Source organism: Rhyacophila brunnea, unplaced genomic scaffold (assembly GCF_057557595.1).
Source record: "Rhyacophila brunnea isolate RB1 unplaced genomic scaffold, BYU_Rbru_1.0 scaffold_107, whole genome shotgun sequence".
Classification (NCBI taxonomy): Eukaryota; Metazoa; Arthropoda; class Insecta; order Trichoptera; family Rhyacophilidae; genus Rhyacophila; species Rhyacophila brunnea.
In genome coordinates, this window is record NW_028232760.1 from 859975 (window position 1) to 885218 (window position 25244).

At 24.4% G+C, this 25244-nt stretch overlaps 1 pseudogene; it reads right to left on the minus strand.

Moving 5' to 3' along the window:
* Window positions 1-18908: 18908 nt before the first annotated feature.
* On the minus strand, window positions 18909-19910 carry LOC147078763 (DNA repair protein RAD51 homolog 1 pseudogene; annotated as a pseudogene).
* Window positions 19911-25244: the final 5334 nt, after the last annotated feature.

Sequence of the window (25244 nt, forward strand, 5' to 3'; positions counted from 1 at the left end):
GCTGTTATTATTTCCGACATGAAAAAAGCTTCCATCTTAGTCCCGATCATATGCTCTCGAGTTATGCCAATAGGAAAATTTATATATATGAGCATGTGGCATATCCCCACTTGAATCTCTTTATATGTAGTCAGGACACTGTGTGTCACATATACATGTTTGTAGATTGTCTAAAAAGAATTTACATACATACTATTGAATCGTTTTTCAACGAATTAAAGCTCGAGAGCTAATTGAAAGGATTGAGAACCAATATGAGGATATTTGAATCCTAGATAATTACCCTTTTATTTCAATAATCTTCACAATATATATTTGCGATCTCAAATTTAATTGTAAAAAGTTTTATTATTACTTTGAGTTTCTCATTAGATTATAATAGAATCCAGATGATATAAAAATATAACATAAGAAAATTCGATTTAGGCAAATGGTGTATTTTTATCAACAGAAAACAATAATAATTTGTGTGCACGGTATATGTGAACAATAAATTTGATTAGATTAAAATATAAAACAATTTTTTTGTCAATATGAACTAAGAATGCATATCGGAGGATAAATAAGCTTTTCTATTACATTTTCTTTTATCAATACAATTACAATCAATACATAAAAATTTTAACAATGTTATATCCCTATAAATATAGCTATAATGCCTAAATTAGTGATTTTTTGATGTTTAATCTCTCAATGAACATTATTATTATAATTTATTAGATTAGGAAACCTAATATTGCATAAAATAGTTTGAGTCGGATATATTGTTGTATTTATTAGAAAGAGAGTAATCCTGTGGTTTAATGATAAATAAGATTTTATGGGCCAAACTTTATTCCAATAATCTCTCTTAAAAAATTATCATATGAATGAATATTTACCGTATTTTTTGGCAAGAAATTATACTGTTTTTAGTTTAATTTTTCCAATTTATAATTATGATAGTAAAATATCGGAATTTCTGTACATTCATTAAACAAAATTCTTAAAAATAATGGCTTAGAATGATCCAGATTTATTTTGGGGTTTATTTTTAAAATACTATGTCACAACTCATTATTCGAGCGCAAAAAGCCTACCACCAATACAAAATAATATCGATCAAAAATAAAAAAAATTTGAAATAATTATTCGATTTTTTCTATATAGGATATTAAAAAGAAAAATATATGAATAAATAGAGAAGATAACCGTAAAATCAAAGGTTTTCATGTTTCATTATTTGAAAAAAAATAAGTATTGAGCTTGTATCATCACTTAAAAGACAAAAAAGTATATTGCTGAAACCTCAAATGTAATTTTGGATTTTCCGTGCATGTAATCACTCTAAAAATTAGCTTTATAGCTGTATATATTAAAAAAAAATGTATTTTTTTCAAACTAAAAATTTAAGATCCTAAATTAAATGCAAACAACAGCATTTTTGTTTATAATTTAATGATTGATAATAAAAATGAACATTATGCTTTATTTTTGGTTATCAGGATAAAAATACACATTTTTGGGGTGTAATTTTTATAATTACTTCTTATTTTTCACTAAAATAGCCCTTAATGTTTATATCACATTGGTATCTAATGTATTTAGTGAGTGGATTTATATGTTCTTAATTAACACATTCGTTTATATATTTAAATATATTTATTTAATGTATTATTTCTTATATAAGCATAAATTTAAATTTCATTTTACATATAACTTTCAACGACTTTTCAAGTTTTCTTTATGCAGCAGGTAGACATTTATTTATACAGTTCTGTCATAATAAATCTAAAATTGATCACTTTACATTGTTTTCAATCTATTTTATCCTATCGTCAAGTATTTATCTTTCTAATTACATCAATTATTCATGATTATTTCTCTTAGATGGTATGTGATTTTATTATTCTAATATCTTTCTACGATGTAAATTAATACAATATTTTAAAAGCTCTGTATCATTTAAATCCAGAATTTAGCTGAATATTATAGAATATTGCAACTCTACGAGAATCTTAAATTAAATAAATACACTGCTCAAATAAATTTTGAAAATTAGCTAAATATTATAGGATATTACAAACTCCAAGAGAATCTTAAATTAAATAAATACATTGCTCAAATAAATTCTGCATCCTAAAAATATTAAGAACATCTAAATGCTAAATGAAATTTTTCAAAGCGGAAAATCAAAAATTGCAGACACAATTCCATTTTTCTTTCAAACAAAACAAAAAATCAAGGTTGAAGCACCAAAAAACCAAACGTTGCTAGAAGCAGCGCATAAAAACAAAATAGAGCTTGAAGGTGCATGTGAAGGATCTTTAGCCTGTTCAACGTGTCATGTTATTCTTGATAAAGAGCTTTATAAAATGTTAAATGAGCCGAGCGATAAGGAGTACGATTTGCTTGATCAAGCATATGGACTCACTCCAACGTCTAGATTAGGATGCCAAATCAGAATTGATCATAGACTCAAGAATCGTATTATTCAAATACCAAAAGCCACTCGTAATATGGCAGTAGATGGATATGTGCCTAAACCACATTAATGAACAATAAATGATATCTTTAGATTAAATGTTACATTTTTCGGTTATGACTTATTTTCCTGCTATCTTTTTATAATTAAAAGAAAATTTAATTTAAATAATAATTAAAACGACGAAACCTTGGAATTATAAAAACCCCTTGAATTAATAGGTCTCGAAAGGAGGTTAGGTATTGAAGAAGACTTTGGAGAGGAGAAGGTAACTGAAAGTATAAATAAGCTGTGCGCGCAGGGAATCAAGCAAGTTCTGCTCGAGAACAAAAATTATAATTATAAATTTGGTCCATAAATTAAAAATACTAAAGCGACGAAAGATATATTTTTTTGCTATTTAATCTCTTTATATTTTTTATTTGGAATTTTCTAAATTTATTACATTGGAATATATTTTTATAAGTTTTGGTCTCACACCCTTTGTATTTTTTAAAAAAAAATCAATTTAAATATAGTGAAAAATGACGTAAATATTCACAGGGTAAGCCTCGTGATATTTTTATTTTAAAAAGAAAATTAATTTGTATAATTTTTGCAAACTGAAAAAAATATGCTTCTAAGATTTATTTCCATATTGTTTCTATTTTTAAAAAAATAATGAAATTTAGATATAATGGAAAATAACATGATATATTCTTAGAGTTTGCCCAACCAATATTTTTATTTTAAAAGAAAATTAAGTTTAATATCATTTGTAAACTTAAAAAATATATTTCTAGGGTTTATTTTCATACTGTTTGTATTTTTAAAAGAAAATTTAATTTAATGTTATGTGCAAACTTCAAAAAATAAGTTTCCAGAGTTTTTCCCTATTATATTTTAATTTTAAAAGAAATTATATTTCTAATATTATGTACAAACTGAAAAAATAAGTTTCCAGAGTTTTTTCCTGCTATATTTTAATTTTAAAAGAAAATATATTTCTAATATTATGTACAAACTGAAAAAATAAGTTTTTAGTGTTTTTTTCCTGTTATATTTTAATTTTAAAAGAAATTATATTTCTAATATTATGTAAAAGTGAAAAAATAAGTTTCCAGAGTTTTTCCTTATTATATTTTAATTTAAAATTAATTATATTTCTAATATTATATGAAAAGACGAAATATTTTTTTCTCTAATTACGTATAAAGCCAGCCATATTTCATTGAAATTTTTTACATAAGTTTCTTTTTTTGGTAAATAATTTTAATCGTCTATTTAATACATTTAAACCCTTTTCAATCGATAATCGTTTGATAGAAGTGAACAAACATTAATTTGTAAGTTTTTATTAAATCATACCTCACGAAGAATTATATTGCAGTTGGAATTCTTAAAATGTTATAAATTTATGCGCTACAACATTTGAACATCATTATTTCGATTGTTCACTTAGATCAAAGAATAATTTTGACCTTAAGATATTAAGATAATTATCAATTAATATCTAAAGGATTATATTTTGATTCTGATATAAATAAATAAAATTGGATTTTACTATTACCTTCATTAGATTTTCTCGACAAAAATGAAACGAAGAATTAAAAATTAAGATTGAAGAAAAAGATCTAGTAATATATCACGCTGTAGATAAACATGCATAAAAAGTAAATTGGTCATAATTATACTATTCTATTTCAAAATATTTTTTTTACTTTTTTTATAAAATATATTTACATTATATACTTCTAAAAGACGACAGAAAATATCTTATAAATTAACAAAAATTAAAGCCGGTGTATATATATATAAATAGACAGAGAAAAGATATATCTAGCCTAATTTTAGAATAACATCTTTTAAAGATTATACTCCCGGATAACTAATTAATTCTGCCACGCAAATGAATCTTTTTATGAAAAAAAGGCAAAATGCAAACAATTGCTTTTTTGGGCTAAAATTTTGCAAAAAATCATTTCTTTACCCTATAATTTATACTTTGGTTGCGTTTAGTACAGATAAACATACAAATGTTCTTCCTTTTATAGTTTTTAAAATTAGAATCACAAATCTATACCAGGTTTATCTATTAAAAATCATGTATTGCAAAAATTTAAGCAATTAAAATAATACTGATTTTAAGACGTTTAATTTGAATATATAATAGCATAACGTCATAAAAATATTTTTCGGATTTCCAAAATCTTTTACAATATATATCATGTGGTTTATATGGTTTTATTTTTCTAGAAAAAAATCCCTGTATTATAATTTTTATTATTATAATCCAAAAAATAGACCATTATTTAGTTTTATGTTCAGCGCACGTAAAAAACGTGTTTTATTCTTATTAAAAAGATTAAGCAAGAAAATTTTCTTTTTATCATAAATTATGATTTTTGTTTTAACCTTTTTACGTATATTCACATCTGATATTTCAAATAAATAGAAAATTTTCGTTGATTTTTCAAAGAACATGGGCGATGAAAAACCTTTACAATATTTAGAAATAATATGCCTATTCTTTCGATATTTTTGCATTTTATAACAACTTAAATCAATAATATCATGTTTACCCTTCTTCTGACTAAAATGAGTTTTGCACACCCCAGAAAAGCCTATGAACTATTTTTTCTATTTATTTTTGAAAAATGTAAGATCTTAGAGCTTTTACCAAAGGTAATATTTATTTATAATGAATTCATTCACGAAATTCCTACATAAGACTCGAGTTGGATCTATGTGATAAAAAGTCTTAGAAAACTACATCTGTTGATACTATGGTTTGAAATAAACGCTGAAGACAAAAGGATATTTTATTATGTGTCATGAAAAAAACAACTATATATATTTAAAAAATCGGATAAGGTTTTTCGTCTTTTAGAATCCTTTCTATGAAACAGTAATCTTCTGAAGGTCATTATTTAATCAAGTTCTTTGCCTTCGCACGCATAAAATTGTAGAAAAATTGCTGGAATAGGCTTTAATTAGCAATTTTTTAAAATAAATAATAAATATTTTGACTAAAAAGTCTAATTCTTATAAGTTAAGCTCTTAGATTGCATGATTAGTATGATAGGGTATACTAGTATTTTTTTTGCGTTTTTTGAATATTTAATTTATATATATAAATGGTTTTATTCAATAATATACGTCTAATTACATAATTTGTTATATAATTAATAACGGAGGAGGGATTGGAAATTTACATTAGTATTTTTATATGTTATTTTAAATCGAATTTGACTGGTAAAATTAAATAAATTATGTAAAAGTAGTCAAATAATAAATCCAATTAAAAATACAAGTTTACACGATCGTGGATTCACAACTTAATGCGCAAGTATTGATACACTCTGCGCTAAAATAAACAAAATGTTTTTTTAAGCTACAATCAAAATTAAACATACATAATTTTTGGTTAGATGGCACTGGAAATAAGTTAGGGTTATAATATAAAAAACAAATTTATGTACAACGCGTAGTAATTCGCGTTAACTGTTTTTTTAAAATATTTAATATGCAGAAAAAAAAATTTAAGTTATGATAATTCTTATAATCGAAAATCTAAAAACATAAATTTGCTTATCGTATTTTTTTTCGTATTTTTATAAGTATAGAGTTTCTTACCTCTTAAAAAATATTCATTTATTATTGTACAATTGTAGTTTTTCTATACAGTTTTGAAGTTTTTACATTCAATTTTGACAAAAAATTATTTCTTTCATAATTTTTCTTGGATAGACACATTAATTTCCCTCATTACATTCAAAGTTTAATTTATTAAAAATATATACATTTTATGTGGAAGAGTCTACATATACTATATAAATATCTATAAATTTTTTTTGAAGTGTTCCCTTGTCTTAAATACTTAAATGTTTTATAATTGTAATCAGCGCACAAACATACTTTTTTCAATAAATGATGCGCGATAAAAAATTTATTCTTATTCTGTAAAAATTAGTTATTATATATTCTAACAAGAATTGCATAGGTTTTATACACATTTTAAAATATCTTGTATAAAGTATAGATTATCTTGAACATGTTATGTAATAAATAATATTTTTGAATTTATACTAGCATTTTAATGTCAATAGTATAGACCAATAACAGGTTTTTATTTATGGGTTACTTGGGGTTTTTGCTTTTTATAGTTATTCAAGCAAAACTTTAGAGCGCTCTATATAACAGATTCGAGCGATACTTCTTTCCTATCATCATCATATTAAAACTCTTCCTTGATGTATCTTCCTACATCAATACTTATTAGTTCAAGTGCTTTCCTCAATTCTTTTGTTTTTTCTTATGCTTCCATTTCTGGTGGGCATTACTAAATTCTTTATTTGCAACTTATGGTGATTTGTAACCACACTATCTTAATTTTCGACAATTAGACCAATGATTCAGGCATTTATCTATCGGCCACAATTAAATCCAACTTTTATTTATCCTTAAATATGATTTTTGAAATCCAATAAGATAATAGGTGTTTATTATCATGTTTATCAGCATTTTATTTTACATAGAACTCGACTAAATAACCATATTTTCGCAGTGAATAGTATTTTAAGAATAACTTTCACATAACGTATATACATTAAAAGTCATCCCTTCATATTATACCCGAATAACTAACTGTATAGAAATCATAAAAATATTTCAAACTTATTTGAAACGGCTGTATAACTTTCTTTAATCAAATTTTTCTAATTTAGATGTGTATATAAGAATAATTCTTTTCGTCATAATAAAGATACTATGTTCACAAATGACCGTAAGTCTATTATTAAAGGTATTTATAATATCAAAGTAAGCTTAGGTGAGTGCTGATCCAATAATTTTGAGAAAAAAATTTTAATCAAATGGTTTTTAAAAAATAAACATTGATGTTTTTGATGTAATTGCGATCCAGGGATATATAAGTATGGTCTACTGTTTGGGTTGATCTGTTCTCTTCTAGTTATAAAAGATAAAACACACTCTAAATGTATTAGAAACTTATAATAAAATTTTGTAATTTTATGATTATATATTAGTAGCTACGTGTAAATAGAAATATTTAAAAAAAATATTTGTTTATTAAATCACAAAAAAAAATTTTCAAATATTTAAGGATGAATAAAACAGAAAATCTAATTTCACGCATACACATCATATTAACCGGGATATATTACCTATATTCTACGTGAAATGATAATAAATCTAATGTATAAATTCATTCTATAATAAAATTATTGAATTTTTATTTCATATTTTTATTTATTAACGTTAAAATTATAAATTATTGCATCACGATGAGATGTTTATTATATCACATTTTTTGAATGTTTCCATTTTTCTATATTTTGATATCATAAATATCCTATGTCGTCACATAATACTAAAACTCATATATTAAGAAGTTGGGAATTCTAGTGCAGACAGAAAATATGCTCATATAATATTAAGTACAGCAAATCGTACTTTAAAGGTAAATAAGAGAGTGGAATGATTCAATATATTTTTCTAAGTTATTTACATATATCCTCTGCCAAGCAATCAAGAGATGAGAAACAAAAAATACGAAAATAAAAATAACCGATAAAAAATAGATAATTTTTGTAGTATAAAGCATAAAATTTTGCTAAAAATATATAAGAAAAAAAATAAATGGTTTATCAAAAAAAAAATAAGTGTCTATATTCGAAAATAAACTGGTGGTTGATAAGATTTTTCCAAAATTAATACAGATAAAAGATGGTTATGAGGGAGTATATAAACAAAAGAAATCAACCATGCAAATTTTCAGATATTTCTGATTATTATTTTTTACATTTATGCATAAGGTAAGCTCTCATAATTGTAAAAAAAATATCCACGTGATAACTAAGAGTCGAAAAATAAAGAATTTAGCATCTAAAATTATATTTTATGAAAGCGCTATCATATTTTTGATAAATTATTGTTTGTAAGAAAAAATATATTTTAAAATAAAGTTACAATGATAACCAAAACATTATTTCTTATGCTTCGTTAATTAAACTTCAGCATTAATTATTTTTCTATTGGTTTCTTTTTATTCTAGCACACTTCTAGGATCAGAAACCCTTTCTATAAATTTAAGATAGATGCGCCAATGATTTCTATCGACACCAAAAGCTTCTTTTATTAACTTTGTGCGAGATAAAATGGCTATATTCATTAGGTATTATAAAATTATAATTTATAAATTCTAATCGGATTTCATTTAAATTGCTTTGTTGATTTCTTGTAGTTTGAGTCAGTTCGCTTTATACTTTTAAGAACCATTTCTTAACTGCTGTACCTCTCTGTGGGACTCTTCCAGCACTTCCTTTCACCCGTATACACCATGAATTAGGCCTTTCTCATAGTCAGCTATCATTATGGGGTGGGAATGTGATTCTTTTTACAGTTTATCACTAAGTTATACAGACTAAAACTACACTTTATACGTACCTATAACTTTCTAAAGGTGCATAATCTTTTTCCATATTGCAGGTACATTTCGACGGCATGCACAGCCACATTCTATTTCTCATGGCTTGTCAACGCTTTATATAATTTATTTTTTCTATAACTAGCCACCCTTAAAGTATTTTTCCTTCAAATAAATTCGTATGAAGTATTATCGGCAAGGGTGTGGAACCCGCGACTACTCATAAAAACGCCGACTTGTAAACCACTGGAAACTAAAAAAACTGAGTTTTACAAGTGAAATTTCTCAAATTTATACAGAATTGGAATTTTAAAAAAAATATGGTCATTAAATAAAGAAAAATATGTCGAAATAAAAATACTATTATTATTAATGTATAATGTGGAGGAAAATGATGATCGAAAAAATTGTAAATTAAACGAAAAACAAATGAAACCTTTTTATTTCACTCAAACTCAAGTGCAAATTTTTCAAGTGACTAGAAACTACCATAAAATATAAGAAACAGATAATGTGTCTAAAAATAATAGAATAATTTTGTATATACCATAATTATTTCCATACTTTAAAAGTTTATACTGAAAAAACACTCAATAATTGATATGAATTTTTTGAACGTACACAAAAAATTCTACTCCGTCATTAAGAATTTAAAGAACTGCATGCAATATCCGATTACCAAAAATTTTAAAATTACCAATAAAAAAGAATTTGCTGGGATAGCGTAAGACTTATTTGCTATATTTGAAATCAATTATTGTTTTACACCAAAATAGTCTTTTAAGTAAAATACATTATCTTCGATGATTTTTTATTTTTTTGCAATCAAATGTTTCATAAAACGTAGAATTTAAATCTTTTAAGCTCGTATTGCATTTAATATAGACAAATTTTTGTATCAATATGTATGAAAAATTAATAATGTGATCATAGAGTGATTGACAATATTTAAACTATGTTAATCACACAAAAAATAAAAAAAAGCATAAGACAATCTATTATGATTCCCACGATCATTATACTTACTTATAACAAAACAGAATGGACGTAGCACATTGGAATTTCGTATGCATAATATTATTCATCAAGCTAAGAAGGTAATAATATTCCTTTCTAGCCTTCTGGTAAATAAATTATGTATATTTGAGTCAAAATATGGCCATAAAATATCTAAGTCATAATGTATCTTGGAAGAGATAGGCCTGTTTATTTATCGCATTTTTTCAATATAATCTTTTTATAGAAATGCCCGAAAATAAAATATACTCAATGAAATAATAATACCTATCAAAAATATGCATAAACCGGATGTGATAACATAATAATAAAGAGACATTAAGAGACCTAAAATTAATATAAAAAACAAAAAAAAAGTGTTCTTATTGGTAAAAAAAATGTTATTTTTTTGATCTTTGCATATTTTCCAACATTCTATAGAAAAACACGTATTTAAATTAGTTTAAATCCTATAAAACGTGAACTAAGTCATTTCTTTTATATTTATAGCTATGTTTATATAATAATACAATAAATTAATCATATATAAGAGCGAATATTTACTAAAATCAGAATTCAAATTATATATATATAAATGATGCAAAAAAAAATATGTAATTTTCATGCTTATTATATTTTCAATGATAATAAAGGTTTTTTTTTAAATATGGCGTTTTAAAAGTAATTTCATAATGTTTTATCTGTTCTCTAATTTTTTTAGGCTTCCATTTCTTTCTTGATAATAGAGACTACCGTCTAGCACTATAAAAATCTAAATATAATTAACATTAATAGCGCATAATATAATGATAAAACTAGCAATTTTATTATATATAATAATTTAATTTAATTTATATTTCACATTCGATAGTCTAATTAACAAAAAAAATTGGTTTTATGGCAATAAAATGAAAATAAACATCTTTATATAGTGCTAAACACTAGAAATATATATTATAAGATTTAAAGGGGTAACTTATCTAGAAACTTCTTATTCCATCTATTTGTAGCTAAAGTTTTTTAATTTCATGCCTTCTAAACGCTTTAAAATTCATATGTATTGTGAATTCATTATGATATAGCTTTCTGCTAGAAAATATATCAAATTTTAAATTACCATACTATAAACTATGTGATATTTCTATCACTCTGAAGACACTGTGTGGGTGCATTTTAAAATACAATTTTAATTCTTGCATATAAGCTATTTATTTTCGTGCGCTGGGTTTTTTGTGGATATAATAGAACTAGGTCTTACTCTAAGTTTTATATATATGTGTATTAGCCCAAGTAAATGTTCAAATATGTAAAGGTACAAACTGTATAATTTATAGGTAATTACCTCTTAAATAGAAGCGTTTTTATAACTGCCATGATCGATTTATACATTATATGTAGTATAAAACTATGATTGAGCAGAAATCCTTCCATTTTTCTAGCTGATAATATCTGATGTAATACCATAAAAAATATAGAATCAATATTTACATCATAAACAACATATTTTACCTATTTTGCATATTATTTTCTGTTTAAATGAAACATTTAAATGTGATATGCATTTATATTTTCCCCCACAATAGATGCAAACTGGGAATATTTATAAATCAGACATAAAAAATTACCGATCTACATATGGCTTTTACCATATATTTTTCTAAAGGTCGATATGCGCTTTATTTTATATCTAACTGTTTATAAAACATATACTCTGATTTTATTTTAACTGTTTATAAAACATATTTTCTAATTTAATTCACCAAGTTTCAAAAATTTTGAATTTAAATATGCGATAAAAATAATAGAATTTCTAATTTTGATTTATGTTCAAAAAGAAAAAAAATAATTGCAAAATTAAATTTGTATAAACTTAAAAAACATAGATCCACAAAATAAGAGCCGAGGTTCTGCAGATTTTACTCTAAAATACGAAATTTATCTGTTCTAGAGTATAAAGCTAAACAGTATGCTTCAATTTACTATAATCCGATGGTTTTGTCTCATCAGATAAGAAAATAGAATCAAATGTATTTAAGAATTCTTGACAGTGTTTAGGTAAATCATTTAGATAAAAAAGTACATATAAGAATTTTAAAAATTCGCGATGAGCACAAACTCAAAGAAAGTAACAATAAAATATATGAAACATTGATTTTTATCAATTCTTCAATAGATGTATTCTTTATATAAATTTTCCTAGGGGATAAAAATTCCTTGAAGCTGAAAAAAAATAATCACATAAGATTTTTAGTTTCTACAAAAAAATTAAAAATAAAACTACTAATGATTTTTTGGGATCTATAATATTGCATAATAGTCGTTTTTTTCTATTTATACTCATATCGAACTTTGCTAAATATATAGCCCATTCTCAAACACAGTTCATATTTATAACTTTCTGTTGACATAAAATGTGCTTTCAATGCGATAAATAAATTAGTTATTTATGATCACTTCTTGCACCCTTTTTTGTATTTACACGACAAGGGCAAATACTGAAGATTTTCTATGGATTTTTTGTATAATAACAATTTTAATAAAAAAAAGACGTAATTTCAAAAATAAACGTAAATTAGTAAGTTATATTTGGGTTGAAATTTGCGTATATTTTTTTTTCTTTTTTGTCATTTTTAGTCGCAAATATCAAAAACGCAAAAAATATGTAGATATTATGGGAATTTGAAATCATGTATTTTAAAGAAAAGTTTTGAGTAATCAAATATTTTCATGCTTTTAAAAAGCAATTTATATATAAACTTTTCTAAAGACGCTTTATTTAAATTTATACGATTTTTAAGAGCATCGGTACTATATAAAAATTACAAAATGAATTTACTAATTATCTCCTGACTGTTACTCCTTCAAAAATATTTACATGGTATAAGTTGGGTTTTCATAATAACCCTAATGTCTTTTTTAATAAAGAGTATATATCTCTTCTTACTTTACGAATAATTATCTAATACAAATATTCCTTATATAGGAAGTTCGGGTTCCTCTTTACGAAATAGGGGAAGTAACTGGAAGAAGTGAAGATATGACACACTGATAGAAAACTATTCATCTCTTTTTGTCATGTTTATTAATATAATTATTTATTAAATTTGAATGATTTCAGCTATTATATTTTTTATTGTCCAAAGAAAATTATAATAAATATTAAGGTATTTCGTTAAATATGGCGCCGTTCCTCTTATAAAAATATTTTTGAAAAAATTAGACAAATAAAATACCAAAATGTGCATTCAAAGTATGATAGACTTCTAAATTTCAGGGGCTTCAAAAACGCTGTAAACCAAAAAAACGACGGACATTGGAATTATTCTTATAAAATTATTTATATAGCCATTTATTTATGGAAAGAAGCAAAAGCATTGTTATAAAAGCAAATAACTATGGTTGTATGATAAACTTCAGAAAAGGTTACTTAGTTAAATAAAGCTAGCATCTTTTTTTGTCTACGCATTCACAGTGACGAATGAATTCTTTCATTAAAAGTTATACCTAGTGAAAAAAGAATTTTTCAAATTCTTCCCAATTTTGGGTTATGAAACAAAATGTTAACTATGCATATCAAAAGAAGATTTCAATCTAGCTAAATTAATGCAAAAATACGTAAAAGGGCTAAAAATTGGTAAATTTTACGTAAATAGATTCAACAAATTTATTTTATGCAGCTATAGAATCCGAGTCGAGAAAATATGAATGGTATCTTTTATTAGATAATAAAAAACATATTCTAATATATATAGCACTTGTGTTTAATGGTTTTTTTGGATAGTGGAATCGTTTAAAATCTAATAATTAAATTAATTTGTTGCATTAGAAAATTAAAAACACGTACAGAGTCTTTTACAATCTTCACCCTAATAGAATTATTAATTCTTCAAAACTTCTTAATATTGTAGTTTCTGTCGTCATGTATAGTTTAGAGGTGCCGTATATATTTACCTATCAAAAAATTTTATACATTTATTAATTTGTAACCGCCGTAACATAAGTAATTACTTATATGTAATTTCAGTTTTATGATTTTATCTATATTATTTTCATTCGTAATATATAAATCACCCACATGATTTATTTTATACTGCAATTTAGTTTCTTGTCTAGTTTACTTACTTCAATAAACTCGATAAATTTTCCTTTATTCTAATAAAGATAATAAGAAATATTCGTAAGACTAAATTACTATATCTTTCAGGTTTCATCTTTATATAGATATTTTCATTTTCGCTAATTATTTATACTGTGTTAAGTTCGATCTTTCTGAACGTAAAATTTAGCTGAAAGTCAATATAAACATATTACTATTGTATTCCATTTTTGCGCGTATTAAAAGCCGCAATATAATAATATACATATATTTAATAACGTATTTTTACTCAACTGTCTAAGCTTAATCTAATATTGTATTTAGAAATAATAAAAATTTGCGTGGAATGCAATTGACCTCTATAAAACTAAATCAATTATAAATGCTATTCGCGTTTTTATTCGTTAAAAACAAATTAAATTTACGGAAGTCATAATGAATATATTTTTTATCATAAACGATAGTGGAATCGTATATAATAAATAAAGCACAAGAAAAAATAAATTGACTTGTACGAATTTAAATTCAGAAACATAATTAAACTTTACATAATCGCCAAAAAAAACTCCCCAATTTCTTTTTTTTCATAATATAATCGTTTATCTTGCATTCCCTTTTTTTTAATAATGCAAAAGTGCATAAATAATAATTAAATAATGTCTATTACTTACAATTAATATTTATAGAAGTAAAAATAGCTATAAAATGGAAAGTCTACATACAAAATATGTCTTTTAAATTCAATTATACTATAAAATTTAAATAAAGATATGTTTTTAATGTTATATACAATAATCAAATCGAATTATAATATCAGGGCACTCTGTTGTGGCTGTAAAATAAACGAAACAACAATTATTTATTAAATTTACAAAATATTCATAGTTTTTGGCATTGATTTAAATGTTTTTTTGCTCCCGGTATAGTTTAAATCAATTTTATTTGTTTTATCATTCATTGCATCATAATTTTACCTTTGAATATAATGGTAAATATAGTTTGTCTTTTTTAGCTAAATATATTAAATAATTAAATTGGATGTGATGAGAATTAATATGTTGATGTATATGGCTTTTTAATTAAAAAATAAATGTTGCGTAAGAATATTCATTACACAAACATTTTTTATACATAAATTATTATTATTCACTTTTTAAATGGATGTCATATATTTATTGATATCATAGTTCACGTTTTTTTGAAAGGTACATATTTTTTTGCATCCGATAAATATAAAGTAGTATATTTTCACGTAACTTACAGTATTTTATTACTTTAAACATTATTCTTGTTGTTTCTACCATATTTTTATCTTGAATTCAAATTCATTCATAGGCTATGGATGGTTGCGCACATTCCATAAAAATTATAATACCTACGCAATTTTTATTTTCCATATTGTTTTTTGTATGTCAGACAGCATTTATTTTGATAATTTTTTCGTAAACAATTTGCTGGCTCGCGTTTCCGGATGTTTTTTTAGCATCAAAATCTTTATATTTTTCTATACATATACTATGTGGCTAGAAAAGCGTCATCTAATAAGATAAAAAAATAATATATAGATTCGGAACAGGGTTGTACATGTAAAGGACGTCAATATTCAAGTTTAATTATCTTTTAAATTTCCAAAACTCTTCTCAAACCATTTATCTTATGGATTTGAAATACATCTTTTTTTATGCTTATCTTTGTATAGATGATCTCTTGTTTTATACCAGAGTAATATGAGTCTTCGCAATAGATTAGATACCTTTATTGTAAATAAATAGCATCAAGTGATAAGATTCAGGTCTGCTTTAAATACTCTTACAGTCCGAGCATCTTTATCTAGAATAATGTTGTAAACTGCAGAGATATGGGTGTACTTTGATTGGTTCTATTTATAATACAGCGTTCTTCTATATAAATTACGTATCGTGTTGGGTGAAGTATTATCTGTTTTGTGATAGTTTTCATGCTGAAAAACTTTAGAATCTATTTGACTTTTAATCTATATTTATTTTTATCAATAATAAATCCAGGAAGCAATCACATATTCATTTATTAAGAATATTCATTTGTTATAATATATATTTTTGATGCAAAAGCCTTCAAACTTCTAATATATATTTAAAGTCATTAATCGCACAGGAGGTAATAATATTGAACATAAGATCTTCATTGATAAAAATTTGTTTTTAAAAAGTAATAAGTTTAATTTATGTTATAAATAAATAAATAAAATAAGAAATAAGTTTATATGTGGGATTTTGAAGTCTAAATTGATTATTTATTTGCTAAAATGAATTTTATTTATATATTTTATAATAATAATGGGTTAAAAGGGTTCATTTGCATTTATAAATCGAGTAAAAATGCGGCATGAAAAACTGGTGAAAAAGGGAAATAAACTTATTTATAAATATAAAATCGATAAAACTATAAACCAGTGCAAATCATGGTTCTATAGGAAATAAAAATTTATTGTCACAGAGATGAAATCCACGTCAATTGAACTTATTCGCATGCTTTTTATAATTAAAAAAATTTGATCATTAATTTAAATGGGCTAGATATTTAATTTAAATCATGAATCCTTTTAATTGATAAACCATTATATGTTTGAATTAAAATATATTAAAATTTTTAGAAAAACTATGTTTGGTCTTTTTGTGTATATACTTAATCTTTTTGCTTTAATCAATAATTTTTATTATTATTATGTGTGATTTCATATATCATGTTTATTAAACAATAGTTTACGAATTCAAAACATTTTAAAGATATTTTAATGGCGCAATCTTTCTGATAAAGACACCACAATAAAACACAACTTAAGTTAGTAAAATCGGGAAAATTTTTATATCATATTTTAATTATAATGTTGTTTGATTTTTACTAGATTAATTTTCTATAAATTCACTTCCCAGTTTCTCAATAATTTTAGCGAAGTTCGGAAAATCAAGTCTGCAATAAACCCCGTGTCTTTTCCTGAACGAATTAAAGACGGATTAATTTTCAGTATGTTAATAAACTTATGCTTTGAAAGTTTTAATATGATAAATTAGATCACTTGAGAATCTTGGAAATGTTTATGTCATATAAATTTTTATTTTACAAATTGATATGAAATTTAAACCCCTAAAATTGTAGTCTTAAAAAAAATTCAAAATATTTGACCAAAAACACATTTTTACACGTAAAAAATACTTAAATGCGGTTTAAAAATAATTTGTAATTTTATTCAACCTGTTTTAAATAAAATCCTACAAACTTTGTACAAATGATAAACTATGCGTTGTGCATTTTTTATTAGTTTTCATCTACTGTGATGTAAACAAAACTTAAGGAATATTGCAAAATTCATTAATGCATTTTATAACAGCTTTGCTTGATTTATCTTCGTCGACTGTTCTTCTTCTATCAAATTATATGCGTTCAATTTTCTTGCGATGTTTGTGAGCTTTAATTATACTTCTAGTTCATCTGGGATTTAGAAGGCTTAACATATTAGTTTGAACAAAATTTTAGTTTTAAAAATAACGAAAAAAACATTTTTAATACATAAAACTATATTCGAAAAAAATTAAGACAAGTAAAGAAATTATGATGTTTTTAATATGTTTAGTGCATTATAACTTCATAATATAATTTTATAATGAAAAAAATAAAATCTAAATACAGCGGAATTCTCTTTTAGAGGAATAAAATTTAGAATTTTTAACAAATGGAAGTACTATTGACAAAAGGGCTTGAAATTTGCTATAACGATCTCGTTGTATAATTATTTTTTAAGTTGAATAATATTTGAAAAAATAACGCGTGTAATGATAAAATATTGATTTAATTTTTGTAGCAAATAGATATTTTGATGTGAAAAGACATATCAATGAAGAGAACAACATGCTTTCGGAATTTTTTTAGAATCGATGTAATTTTGTGATAATCTGAATCTTTACCTATCAAAACAGACTTTTTCTTAGTTTAAAACCCTTTAAAAAATCGATTGGATTTTTATAGCATTTTTTCTTAAATATCATAAAAAAAATTTATTTTAGAAATTAATTAAATAAATTTTGAATAATTTTACGTCTATCTGTCAAATAACAGGTAAAACTTAGTTTCTAGAATTTTAATAATGTTATGATATGATGAATTTGTTTTAAAATATTTTATACTGTCGCCTAAGATAACAATGAAAAAAAATTATTATTTTATATTACGAGGTACACATAAAAAAAATATTACAATAATGTAGAAATATATTATTATTTTTCCAATATATTATATGCTATCATCTATAAAAAAACGATGAAAGGAAAAAATATATCACTTTTTTTCATTATATTTCATGATTCAACTATAAAAAACATGAAAGGTAGAAAAAAAAGATATTTTTGTATTAAAAGTCATCCATAAAAAGTAAATTTTAAAATTCTATATTAAATATTTTCTTTGTTTTTTAATATATTTTATAATATCATCTAGGATAACAATTAAAAGTATAAACAATTTACATTTATGGGTATATTTCGGCATCGAAATATCGGATTTTTTCTTCGAACTTAAATTGGTTGATTTCCCGTGAAAATTTCGAATCGATACTATTTTCTTACATTATCTTCATACCTCCTGTCTTTTAAAGACCTATTAGCTCAAGGGTTCTTCTCAATCCTATGGAATAAATACGTTACTAGTTTTGCTTTTTGACTTTGAGTTAAAATACTATATTAAATAATTCAATTTTATTTCAACATATTTATAGCTCACAGTTAAGAAAAACAATGAAAAGTACAAAAAAAATTTTCTATATATTCAAGGGTATCAATAAAATTAATTTTAAAGAACCCGACATTTAAATATTCAAGTTTTTTCAATATATTTTATATTTTCAGTATAAAAACAGTTAAAAGTATAAAATTTATAGTTATTATTCTTTTTAATCATTCTGAAGGATCAGCAATACCAGTTTCTGTAATAGAAAATATAGCTTCAGATTCAGGTAAACAAGGAGAATCGTAAATTTTACAAATTCTATTTTCCCCGCGTCCTTTTCTCAAATAAAGTCGTGTTGTACTTGCGTGTGCCATGATATTTCCACCAACCGGTTTTTTAGGGTCAGCAGCAAACATAGCAGAAGCGCCATCCACTTGAGCAACGACTTGATTCGTAATAACAACGGCGATTCCGAATTCATCTGCAAGTCTAAGTAACATTCGTAAGAATCTTGCCAAATGAATTTGTCTAGCACCAAGTTCTCCTCTTCCTGAAAAATCAGTTCGATATAGAGCCATCGCAGAATCAACTATCATTAATGAATATCGTGTTTCACTCATCATGGCTGCTGCCTGTATCAAAAGTTGTGATTGATGGTCTGAATTGTATGCTCTTGCACAAGCTACATTTTCAAGAACCTCTTGTGGGTCTAGATTGTATCTTTGTGCTATTGCAACCAGTCTTTCTGTTCTAAAGGTTCCTTCTGTATCGATAAATAAACATTTTCCTGCACCTCCACCGTTTTCTAAGCCTAATTGGCATGTAACTGCTAATGTGTGGCATATTTGACTTTTTCCAGTTCTAAATTCTCCAAATATCTCAGTAATGCTTCCACACTCAATTCCTCCATTAAGAAGCTTATCTAGCTCACTTGATCCCGTTGTTATATAAACCGTATTCTCTCTCTTTTGATGGTATAAAACCGCGGATGTGAAACCCATCGGAACAAGCTTGGCTGCTTCTTTAAGGAGTTTATCTGCTTTTGCTTCGGACAGTCCTTTTATATTCATTATCTGCTTCTTTGGTGTAAAAGCAAGTGCTTCCACCGAATGATATCCTGCTTCAACCAACTTTGCTATGTCACTCGCTGCTACACCTTCTTTCTTTAGATCCTCAATTGGGATCGTGCCTTGTCTTACATCCTGTACACTTTCATATTCTTCGGTCATTTTATATTGAGGGATATGATTTGGACTTTAACTAACGGATTTTTATATTGAAAATTTATTCTATGAATAAAAAATAAACAATATAATTACATCAATTAAAATTCATTATAAATAACTACTAAACATAAAATTAATCTGTTTAAAATTCATGATATTACTATAAAATATAAAATTCACTAAAAAGATCACAAATCTTAAAATAATCTACTTTGATTTCGTATAATTACCATAAATCATAAAATTCAATATAAATAACCATAAAATACAAACTTAATCTGCTTTAAAATTCATGTAATTACTATAATTAATAAATATCTTTAAAAACATCACAAATCTTAAAATAATCGGCTTTAATTTCGTATAATTACTATAATCATAAAATTAATGATATAACCATGAATCTTAAACTCATATAAAAACTACAAAACATAAAATTTTATTTATGAGCTAAATTTATAGCTGTAATTTTAGTTTTTGTTCTCAGGCACAGCTTGTTTGATTCTCTGTACGCACAGCGTATTTATACTTTCGGCTATCTTCTCTTCTTAAAAGTCTCTTCAACGCCTCTCCTCCTTTAAAGACCTATTACTTCAAGGGTTTTTCACAATCCCAAGGTTTTTATATATGCCCTGATCTGATTCTTGTCATCTAGTTCCGTCAGATACCTTTTATGATAATGAATCACCGCACCGTCCCATGTTAAAATATATGGGGGAAATTAATAATTACATTTATTTAAAATATGGATCATGAAATTCATTAATGTCTTAAACCAAACATTAATTAAAAGCTGTAAGCGCTTTTTGTATTAGAATAGTTTGAAACTCTCATTTTCATTTGTATTTAGTAACCTTAAATCACCTATACACAATTTTATTTTAATATTTTTTTCAAATATCAGCCGATACTTTTAGTTGTGATATAAAAAGTATTATTACTGAATATTAGTTATTTTGACAGTTAAATAAAGTAACCTTATGCCCCCGTTTAACTAAAAAGCAAGGATTCACAACAACATAAAAATAAAGAATTAATAAGAATAATCGAGAAATATAAATTTTAAAATAGGAACATGAATAAACTGTAAAAAGCATAATAAAATATATGTTTTAAAATATTTATTCTGTATTATATTTCATGTTTAATGAAGTGCTTATGTAGTTTTACTTTGCTAAAGATGGTGAGTCGACGCTCAATATTAATAATATTAAAATTTTACCATAAGTCGTATGTTAAGATATTATGGATGCCAACAGACATATATAAACAATAGTTTTGAGAAAGATACTTTAATGCGTAGTTATTGAGTGTAAAAGATGTATTAGGGAAGACTGTAAAGATGATTGTCATATAAAAAAATACAGAAAATCTGTAATATAGAGCAATATAAAGTTTTGCAGGTGAAAATTTGAAAATTTAAAAAAACCCTAAAAAACATAATATTTATCTAAAATACCTTCTTAAAATTGAAAGACCTGATTAAAAAAATATATTTGCTTTTAAACTCATCTATAAATTATTTGATGTTCTTTTTTATTATTAAATTTATGACTATCAAAAATTTTTGGTGTGTATACATGACAAAAAAAAACAAATCTCCAATAATATATATTCCGCTTTGAGAATTCGCAAATTTGCTTGTCACACTTACTTTCAGGGCTTTAAAATACATATGACAGATCTGGAGTCCAACTGAACTGTGATATTGAATTTTTCAAATATACACATTCAAAAAAATTAGGATAGCTAAATATAGCTTAATGAAACTATAAAATTATATGATATTATACTTTGAGCTTTTTATATCCATCTATATAAAAATTATAACTTTTTTTTGCGAATGAAGTGTATTATCACAAAAACATGTTTAAAAGTTAAAGTCTATTCACTTTTAGATTCATCTAAAAAAATTCGAACAACGCATTGGTATTAGAAATTTAAGAATGAAATTTCCTATACATAAAAATCATATGAGGTTAATACTAGAAGCAGTCGTAGTTTTTTATCAAAGGAAAGGTATATAAAAAAATTATCTTTTATTAGTGTATGATGAAAAGAAAATCTAAAACTCTATAGTTTTGAATATAAATAGATGGTTTCTCATATAATAATACATAATATTATTTGGCATATATATGATCATATAGCACATCTTTATTACCACCATTCATAGGTCAATCATAGTTTTCTTATTTTTAATCCCTAAAAGGGTACATATAACTATGATATAAAGCATTTGGTATATTAAACTCTCTAACCTCTAAAAAAAAATTAAAACCCTTGTAATCAGTTTTTTGGGGTGTCAAAATAATTTGGAACAACTATTATTTATATTTATCACGTTTTTCAATATATTTATACATATTCCTGTTTGATATCAGCTATAGAAACATTTTTTCAACCTCTTTTTGAGCAGCATAAATCATTTTTTGTTATAAATTTTGTTTGAAAACATAGTCGCTCACAAAATAAGTCTGATGAGGGGACTATTTTTCGAAAAATGTATTGCGTCGTAAAATTATCCATAAATAAAGCAGAGATGTCGCATTAGAGCACGTCTTCCGCAAGTATCACCTAATGTAATCACTTAAGTAAAATTTCAACTTTTTTCGGATGTTTATCGGAATATAAATCAATATTATAAGATTTTAATCGATTTTAGTTAATTTAGATACCACGAAATGATTTACCTTAATAATAACCATGTAATTCACGCCTTCTTCCTATAATTACCCCTTTTACTGTGAACTTATGAAGTTTCAGTTTTTCACTTTATAGAAACACTGACAAATACGATTTAGCGTTGTTTTATGGCACTTAGGTATATCGACTTTCTCATAAACTGTATCGATTCACTATAACCCTTCTTTAATTATAAAAATATGCTTATATTCTTAAAAAATAAAATTAGGAAGGCGCAAAGTATACATTGCTACATAGATTTTCATGCATTATCATCAGCTAAAAATTAACAATCTATAAATATTTCAATAAAACTTTAACGACATTACATATTTCGATAACTACTGCTTAATTTATAAATATCTCGTCTATCACATTATAGAGTAAATATAAAACAAGGATATTATTGGTGTTTTACAAATGTGCACAAAATTACATTATTAATAAGAGGTTAACAACGGATAAAAAGACAGCTCGGGTGATGATCGACTGTCGATTTACAACGATAAAGTAATCATATTGCGTTTTTGAATCACACTCGTTTTCACAACAAATTAATTATTACAACATTATAAAATTCATATCTTTTGTACGTAAAGTTTATTCTTTATACGTAACTACTTTTATTTATTGGATTTTACCATTGGTACTAAATATAAAATGTAAAGGTTTTTGTTGTTCAAATAAGATTTTTTTGCTATATTGTTTTTAATTATGTTATATGCCAATAATTATATATATGGACAAATATCACAGCACGTGAATTAATTTCCAATGTTTCAGATTAATTGAATCGAATTACGATTGCTAAAAATAATATAGCATAAAAAATGTTCTAGAAACATTTAAAAAGTGTTACAACTAAATATAATTTCAAAATACTTGATATATAGAAACATAAGCACGATTAATAGAATCAATTAAAAAATTAGTTTTAAATACAAAAAAAATGATTTTGCGAGATCTAAAATTTGTGTAAGCATAACAAAACCTTTTAATTCTTGATTTATACGTCATAAGCGCAATAAATAGGATTAATTTGAAAAATTGGCGTTTAAATACAATAAAAAATGTTTTGGCAGAATCAAAAATTAGTGTAAACGTAATAAAACCTTTTAATTATTGTTTTATATATACATAAGTACTATAAATAGGCTCAATTATTAAAATTGGTCCATATTACAAAAAAATTGTTATAGAAACATCTAAAAGGTGTTGTAACCTAAATATAATCCCATCTAACTTAATTAATACAAACAGAAGTACGATAATCAGTATCAATTAAAAATACGAAAAATGGTATATGTAATTATCGGCATGTATCTATGAAACTATATAAAAATGCAAAATTTTATATCTTTTAATAATGTTATGGACATATTTCTTGAAAATAAATGATACAGTAAAGGTCTGGTAGATCGATGTTTTTTTACAATAAATCCAGACAGAATGTGATAATATTTAATATCGATATCTAGTAAATAAGTTTTTAAACCCTTACATTTAGCAAGCGGAAAAATAAAGGTTTTACCTATATTTAAATTTGGTTCCATATTTTATTATTATTTGAGATAAAAATTGTTTTTTAGCAATAAAAAGTGATGATTATATGTTTTCACTCGGAAGCACTTATAAAAATATATAAATATTGCTGGAATATCGAAAAAATTGGTGCCTATTCCATGGTATTAAATTAAGTATTTTGACATATAAGCAAATAATTTGCACGTTAATCATATAAGGGGTCTCTTATAGCCAGATAAAGTTTCTTATTGGATTTTAAATATAAAATAAGTAAATAATATAAAAAAATTACGAAGTAAAAATCTGGATTATTTCTTAAAATATTATTTAAAGCATATATTTTTCCTATTTTTATAGAAAAATTAAAAAAAAAACAAGTGAAGCTAATTTATGTAGGTTTTTCGGATAAAACAAACAGGCACAGACATTGATATAAGAATACGCTCAGCATCATTAAAATATTTGCCTAAAATATAAATAACTAATTATATGCGATTTATAGTAATATTATACGTGAATAATCCACCCAAATAAAGCCATCATATTAGAATAATTTTTTCAAAAAAAAAGTTATGAACATGTCACATCAATACCAATATGTTCATTTTGTTTGCAACTACATTTTTTTTATAGTTTAAAACAATATCTAGATTGGCTTAAAAGAAGTTTCTATTAGTCGAAATTTGTTTTATCTAACTAAGAAAAAAATAATTGAATAATATATAATTTCCGTATTATATGCAAATGTTTATCTTTGTGCTAAAATTGATGCATATCTACATATTTAAAATATTAAAGGTTTATAGTCATACCAAAATTATTCTCAAATGAATATTTTTGCAGTCTTTATCAAATAAAATAATAGATCGAACCAAATTTAATGTATCGTTAATGAATATTTTTTATTAAAAACAAATAAAATGATGTTTTGCGATAAAAGATATATTTTCAGCCTAAAAATATTTAAAATATGATCAATCAATGAAAAAAACAATAACAAAGATTTTTAGCAATAAAAAAATACATACAGCAATTAAATATTGAAAATAACCAGAATAAAAACAAATAAAATGATGTTTTAGCAATAAAAGATATATTTCAGAAATAAAAGATTTAAAATATGATCGA